This window comes from Cetorhinus maximus, unplaced genomic scaffold (genome assembly GCF_964194155.1).
Source record: "Cetorhinus maximus unplaced genomic scaffold, sCetMax3.hap1.1 HAP1_SCAFFOLD_1976, whole genome shotgun sequence".
Classification (NCBI taxonomy): domain Eukaryota; kingdom Metazoa; phylum Chordata; class Chondrichthyes; order Lamniformes; family Cetorhinidae; genus Cetorhinus; species Cetorhinus maximus.
The window spans coordinates 47,501-55,275 of NW_027597916.1; the positions used below are offsets into that span (position 1 = coordinate 47,501).

Sequence of the window (7,775 nt, forward strand, 5' to 3'; positions counted from 1 at the left end):
ATGGGGAACCACCACCACCTGCAAGTTCCCCTCCGAGCCACTCACCAGCCCGACTTGGAAATATATCGGCCGTTCCTTCACTGTCGCTGGGTCAAAATCCCGGAACTCCCTCCCTAACAGCACTGGGGGTGTACCTACAACCACAGGGACTGCAGCGGCTCAAGAAGGCGGCTCACCCACCACCTTCTCAAGGGGGCAATTAGGGATGGGCAATAAATGCTGGGCCCAGCCAAGAAGCACCCACATCTCACGAACGTAAAACAAAAATTGTATAACAGTGTGACCCACGAGAGTAATGCCATGGGACATCTGCTCCTGTGCTTAGAATTGTTTATGGAAATAATAACCGAACGGGTGTGTGTAACATCTTGGGGAGGTATTGACTGCTGGAATGATTCAGTCCTTGTGGAGACAAAGGGGCCCAGGAATTAAGGGGCGATTGTATTGTTCCCTTCTGGGCCCATGGCTGTCAGCCTACTAGGCCCAGAAATCGAGCGTTTCAGTTGGATCCCATGGGAAGGGACCTCGCCGCTCGGAGTCCAGGGCACGGAGTCCGTGCGCAACCAAACCTCGCTCACCCATCCCCCGGGCTGGCGCTCGCTGACCCCACACGGGCTAGTCCGCAGCCGCTTCAGAATGGAGTTCTCGCTCCTTAGTTTCTCCGCCATTGGCGGCCGTGCCTTCAGCTGCCTTGGTGGGGGAGAGGGGGGGCCCTGAGCTCTGGAATTCCCTCTCCCTCAACCTCTCTCCCGGGGGAGAATGGGGTGGAGAGACTTTATCAGCCGCGATCGAATGGCGGAGCAGACTCGATGGGCCGAATGGCCTAATTTCTGCTTCTTATGGTCTCTCCGCCCCTCTCCTTTAAGTCCAGCCCATTGACCGAGCCCTCGGTCACCTGCCTGTCCTACCTCACTACCTACCTACCTACTTACGCTCCACCGGCTCGTCACATCTCCGACCCACGGGTTTAAACACAGGCATGGCCTCTCTCCAAATGGTGATGAGACGGTAGGGTTTAGGGTTGCCCACTGTGATTAAATGTATTCCTGGAGGTTTCATCACAATTTGCTCCCCCACCACCAACCCCACTCCAGCCATTTAGTCGGCCAACACATCCATCCTCCGGCCTTCCTACACCAATTGGAAAGCTAGAAGGACTCATTATCCAATTGGATGATGCTCGATTGTCCCAGGCCCCACAGCCTTCTTCCCCACCACCCCCCACACCGACCCCCTGCCAATTTTCAACGTTTTTATATCTAGTTTCTCGCACTTCACTCCCTTTCCGGAACCCGCTTTATCCAATTCAGGGTCCCGGGGAGTCGGAGACTATCCCGATAGGCCATGGGCACCAGGCAGGGGTACACCGCACGCTCTCGAGGACAGTTTGGAGAGGAAACCGGAGCACCGGGGGGAAACCCACGCCGACACGGGGAGAACTCCGCGCAGGCAGACACCCGGAGGTCGGGATCGAACCCGGGTCCCTGGCGCTGTGAGGCACTAACCACTGTGCCCCCTCCGCTGCCTCGGGTAAACGAGTCCGCGGGACGGTCGAACTCTAACTGCAGGCCTTCCTACGTTCTCATCAATCGCTGCTTGCAAATGGCAACAGGGAGAGACTGGTGTAAGAACCAACGGCGGTGGTTTATGGAGACGTAGGGCAGAGCACCAGGTCATACGAGCTCACTCAGAAACCTCCAGAACGAGAGTTCCCAGCTGCCTGCGCTGTCCGGTGATTCGTCACACGATCAGCACACTTGCGTTCTCTTAAAAGGAGCAGGGTACCTCACTTTACCACGGGCCACAACAGTGGAAGGTGTAGGGTAGGGTGGGTGAGCATAAACAGGGAAACTTGGCTATGGGCATTGACAAGTTGGACACTGGGTCTCTTTGGAGCCAAGGAGTTCATCTCGATATTTCACAGGGACACAGACAAAAGTTCTAAATCCATCTTACCAGCCCTAACAACCATTTATCCAAACAGTAACAGCGTCATTAACTAGCTACAGTCATTAATCTCAACCAGTGATTAATCTCTGTCGTACTCACACACAGCAGGACCTGGGCAACGTGCAAGACTTGGGCTGATAGCTGGCGTGCAACATTTATAATAGGTGTCTCACTTTGCAGTGAGTTAACTCACCATCACCTTCTCAAGGGGCAATTAGGGATGGGCAATAAATGCTGGGCCCAGCCAGCGACACCCGCACCCCATGAACAAATAATAAAAGCAACCTCCTGACCACCACTGGCCCCATCTCCAAAGTCAGGAGTGTGATGGGATACTCCCCACTTGCCTGGATGAGTTGCAGCTCCCACAACACTCAAGAAGCTCGACACCATCCAGGACAAAGCAGCCCCGCTTGATCAGCACCCCATCCACAAACATTCACTCCCTCCACCACCGACGCACAGTAGCAGCAGCGTGTGTACCATCTACAAGATGCACTGCAGCAACTCACCAAGGCTCCTTCGACAGCGCCGCCCAAACCCACGACCTCTACCATCTAGAAGGACAAGGGCAGCAGACACATGGGGAACACCACCACCTGGAAGTTCCCCTCCGAGCCACTCACCATCCTGACTTGGAAATATATCGGCCGTTCCTTCACTGTCGCTGGATCAAACTCCCTCCCTAACAGCACGGTGGGTGTACCTACACCACAGGGACTACAGCGGCTCAAGAAGGTAGCTCACCCATTGCCTTCTCAAGGGGGCAATTAGGGATGGGCAATAAATGCTGGCCTAGACAGCGACAACGACCCAACTAACTTTAAAAATAAATAAAGCCGAAGAGAGATTCTCGGTCTCTCAGGGGAATTAAGGGAAATGGGGGGAGCGGGCGGGAAAGTGGAGTTGAAGCCTAAGGTCAGCCATGACGGTCTTGAACGGCGGAACAGACTCGATGGGCCGAATGGTCCACCCCTGCTCCCATTTCTCATGCACTTAACCCGAGAATCCAAAACGTGTCGATCTAGGAAACGGTTAAGGAGGGGAGGCGGTGGGGGAGGGGGGAGGAAAGCATCTCCCACCACCCTCCCCTCCACCCCTGGGGTGCCCAAGGTTTACCCCTCAACCAACATCACCGGGGCAAAAACAAACACCAGATGGATCGAGGTCATTATCAGTTTCCCCATTTGGGTGGACTCCACCTCGTGCCCATCGGAATAGTCTCCGACTCCCCTCGGCCCCCGAATCGGATGGAGTGATTCCGGGAAAAGAGAGAGAGAGAGAGAGAGAAAAACAGAGCGAGAGAGCGAGTGTGTTTGTGACAGACGTGTGGCAACAAGTCCGTGCATTACACAACAGTCACCACGTTTCGAAAGCGGGTCAGCGGCTGTGAAGCACGCGAGAGAGAGTCTGACGCTTGGCAAGATGCAATTCTTATCCTCCCGTCCGCCCTTCCCCCACGTGTCACAAGCCGGGCGCCTGGCAGGACCAGGACCAGGACCAGGACCAGGACCGCACCATCACCCACCCCGCCAACACCCCCCTCCCCTACCCCGCCAAGCAGCACCATCCCCCTCCCTCCCTCACCGAGATCTGGCGAACCCTCACGGTTGTGAGATGGAGGCTGACGGGAGTAGGAGGGTGCCATTCGGCCCATCGTATCCGTGCCAACTCTTTGAAAAAAGGAAAGAAAGAGTTACCCAGTGACTTCCTCTCCCCCCTCCGTAGCCTTGCAAAGTTTGCCCCCCCTTTCAACTACGAGACCAATTGCCCACCCAAAACCTCCCAGAATCGGATTCTTCCCCCCACCCCCTCAGGCAGTGCGTTCCAGGCGTGTGCGTCCATCCATGACAAAAATTCTCCTCATCTCCCCCTCTGGTTCTTTTCCCCGATTCTCTTCAATCTGTGTCCCCCTCTGGTTACCGACCCTCCTGCCCAGTGGAAACAGTTTCTCCTTATTTACCCCGTCCAAAAACCCCATTCCTGATTCCGAACACCTCGATTCAATCTTCCCCTTAACCTTCTCCGCTCCGAGGAGAACGATCCCATCTCCTCCCAGTCTCTCCACGTGAAGTCCCTCACAGCCCTTCTCCCTCCGAGGCCCTCGACCTCCTCCCTAAAGGCCGGGGCCCGGAATGGGACACAGCGCTCTAGCCGGGAGCCTATAACCCCACTGGGGATCTATGACCCCCGGTTATGTATTCAATGCCCATATTGACACCAGGAAAACATGGCGTGTTGAATGGCCACATCAGTTTGGCTCACCAACTTCAAAGGGTTTGCGAACGTGCATCTCGAGGTCCCTCTGTTCCTACGCCCCTCTCTAAAACGAGATGGATTTTACTGCCGCCCCAGGTTGTTTCCCCCCACCACCCCCCCGACTTCACATCTAACCTGTGTTTGCCCTTTACTGGCCCAAATCTCCAGCCTGCCTCGAACCCACCTAAAGACTAGCCCAGTCCGGCTCCCTCTCTGTCCTGTTGCCAAGTTTGGCGTCATCGGCAGATTTAGAAACTCCCAAGTCCAGCTCGTGTATAAACAAATAAAATTAAACTTTTTAAAAATAAGCTACGGTCCCGAATACCAACGCCGGGACAGGAACACAACCGCACGCTTCTGTGCTGTCTGAGAATAGCCCTTCATCGCTACACTCTGCCTCCTGTACTTAGCCAATTCTTAGCCCAAAGTAACGTTTAACACCAAAGGCTTCTATTTTACAAATAAGTGTATATATTTAGGGAGGGGTGGGGAGGAGAGAGGCGATGGATATAAGGGTATTGTCACTGGATTAGATCCCGGAGGCTCAGGGTATTTAATGCTCTGGGGGACCCAGTAAAAAACCTGGAATGACAAAGTCGATGGCCGCAAAACCATCTGGGTTCACCAGATGCCCCTTCAGGGGGAAGGAAATCTGTCGTCCTTACCCGGTCCGGCCTACACGTGACTCCAGCCCCCACAGCCACAGCACTCGGCTCTTAACCGTCCCTCCGAAACGGCTTAACGCGAGTCCTGTCAAAACCGCTACAGGACGCGCAGATTAAAAAGTTAAACATAGCCCTGGGGCGGGGGTGGGGGGGTGGGGGGGACTGCGGACAGTCCGCTGACCACTGCCTTCTCGAGAGGGGGTGGGGGGGGAAAACGGCGAAGAGGTACGAGCAACAAGATGGGCCTCCAGCGGACGGACGTACCTAAAATAAATATAAAAGTGGCTAGGTTCGAAATCCCCAGGAAGGCCCAACGGAGGTTAGGATAGAAAAAAAGTCAGGCAGATGTGATGTGGGGGTTAAAACGCAAAAAGGAATCTTAGAAGTGCGGAGGCCAGAAGGCTTTTCAGCGTTTAGAACAAACAGTTTCCGTTAAGCTGTGGCTCCACCTCGGACGCCACCTCTCTCAGGAAGTTATGTAAACAGCGATCGTAACAAGACGATTATTACTGAGCTCCTTCAGCCTCCTGTGTGTGTGTGTGTGTGTGTGTGTGTGTATATGCGCGCGCGTGTGTGTATATATAGAGGTCAGGAATAAACCCAAGGGTGACATGAACCAAAACAAAACACAACCAAAAAAAAACTCTAGTCAGGCTTTCGGGCCTAGCCTTTACCTCCCCCTCTCTCAGACCAGCCTCCGTCACTGGGGAAGTACACTGACTCCCTTGCTGGGCCTCCGCAGGCACTGACTGACCTCTCTCTCTCCCCACCCCCCACCCCGCCAACCCCAGGGCCTTAGCAATTTGATCTCCCTTCACGGGAGAGAGAGAGAGAGAGAGAGTGTGTGTGAGGAGGTGGCTAGTTTAGGTTTATACGACAGAGGAGCAGCATCAGGTTGGCGTCTCTTGCCCCCGCCCCGCCATCACCCCACACCACGACGCGTCGACACGCCGGTCGGGAAACCACACAGAGGCCGCTCGAGACAGGAAAGTCTCGGGTTACCAACACCCACTGCATTAACCCATCCAGCTCCGCCAGGCAAGGTTCCCGCCGCGCTCCCTTTCCGAGGTACGCTTTTCAACTGGGCTTCGGTGGCTGACCGACTGAGTCACGAGAGGGCGGGGGAGAATAGCGTCACAGTCGCCCGGCAACCATCTAGCTGTGGTGCTCTCAATTTATATAGCGCCTTGGCAGCAGCAAGGAGGCATCCCGCACGGGGTTAGATGCAGAGTAAAGCTCCCTCGACACCTTCCCCATCAAACACTCCCAGGACAGGTACAGCACGGGGTTAGATGCAGAGTAAAGCTCCCTCGACACCGTCCCCATCAAACACTCCCAGGACAGGTACAGCACGGGGTTAGATACAGAGTAAAGCTCCCTCGACAACGTCCCCATCAAACGCTCCCAGGACAGGTACAGCACGGGGTTAGATACAGAGTAAAGCTCCCTCGACACCGTCCCCATCAAACACTCCCAGGACAGGTACAGCACGGGGTTAGATACAGAGTAAAGCTCCCTCTACACTGCCCCCATCAAACACTCGCAGGGCAGCGACAGCACAGGGTTAGATACAGAGTAAAGCTCCCTCTACACTGCCCCTATCAAACACTCCCAGGGCAGGTACAGCACGGGGTTAGATACAGAGTAAAGCTCCCTCTACACCGTCCGCATCAAACACTCCCAGGGCAGGTACAGCACGTGGTTAGATACAGAGTAAATCTCCCTCTACACTGTCCCCATCAAACACTCCCAGGACAGGTACAGCACGGGGTTAGATACAGAGTAAATCTCCCTCTACACTGTCCCCATCAAACACTCCCAGGACAGGTACAGCATGGGGTTAGATACAGAGTAAAGCTCCCTCGACACCGTCCCCATCAAACACTCCCAGGACAGGTACAGCACGGGGTTAGATACAGAGTAAAGCTCCCTCTACACTGCCCCTATCAAACACTCGCAGGGCAGCTACAGCACAGGGTTAGATACAGAGTAAGGCTCCCTCTACACTGTCCCCATCAAACACTCCCAGGACAGGTACAGCACGGGGTTAGATACAGAGTAAAGCTCCCTCTACACTGCCCCTATCAAACACTCGCAGGGCAGCTACAGCACAGGGTTAGATACAGAGTAAAGCTCCCTCTACACTGCCCCCATCAAACACTCGCAGGGCAGCTACAGCACAGGGTTAGATACAGAGTAAAGCTCCCTCTACACCGTCCCTATCAAACACTCCCAGGGCAGGTACAGCACGGGGTTAGATACAGAGTAAAGCTCCCTCTACACCGTCCCCATCAAACACTCCCAGGGCAGCTACAGCACAGGGTTAGATACAGAGTAAAGCTCCCTCTACACCGTCCCCATCAAACACTCCCAGGGCAGGTACAGCATGGTGTTAGATACAGAGTAAAGCTCCCTCTACACCGTCCGCATCAAACACTCCCAGGACAGGTACAACACGGGGTTAGATACAGAGTAAAGCTCCCTCTACACCGTCCCCATCAAACACTCCCAGGACAGGTACAGCACGGGGTTAGATACAGAGTAAAGCCCCCTCCACACATACAAGCAGTCAGTAGTCAGTCCGATCGTCAGGATTGCGGTCGGGCCTCGTCACTCTGGCTGCGTCTCTGGTGAAAGCTGTCATGTTGGAACACGCTGGCTGTGTGTTTCCTTGGGCTGTTTGTGTTTGGAAGGTGGATCACCCCCTTCAGCTATAGGAGTAGAGGAGCAGGTGAAGGAGGTGGTGCACGGCCTGACAATTGCTGTTTCTGGAGTCGTCCCAATAAGTGGGTTGGGTCCATGGAAGAATGCTCAGAGTCTGAGTCACCGTGATTCTCTCAGCCCAGCTCTGGAAAAGGCAGCAGGCTGGGCTATGGAGCCCCTCCCCCCTGCTTCCGAGGG

The 7,775-nt window shown here is 54.8% G+C and overlaps 1 protein-coding gene across 1 annotated transcript in view; it reads right to left on the reverse strand.

The window, feature by feature from the left end:
* The window catches only part of LOC144676824 (ceramide synthase 2-like), a 38,646-nt gene extending 31,176 nt beyond the window's left edge, over window positions 1-7,470 (reverse strand). Inside the window, exon 1 of the mRNA XM_078537145.1 lies at window positions 7,438-7,470. The gene's annotated coding sequence lies outside the window, so the exon portion shown is untranslated. The remainder of the gene's footprint in view (window positions 1-7,437) is intronic.
* Between the last annotated feature and the right edge of the window lie 305 nt (window positions 7,471-7,775).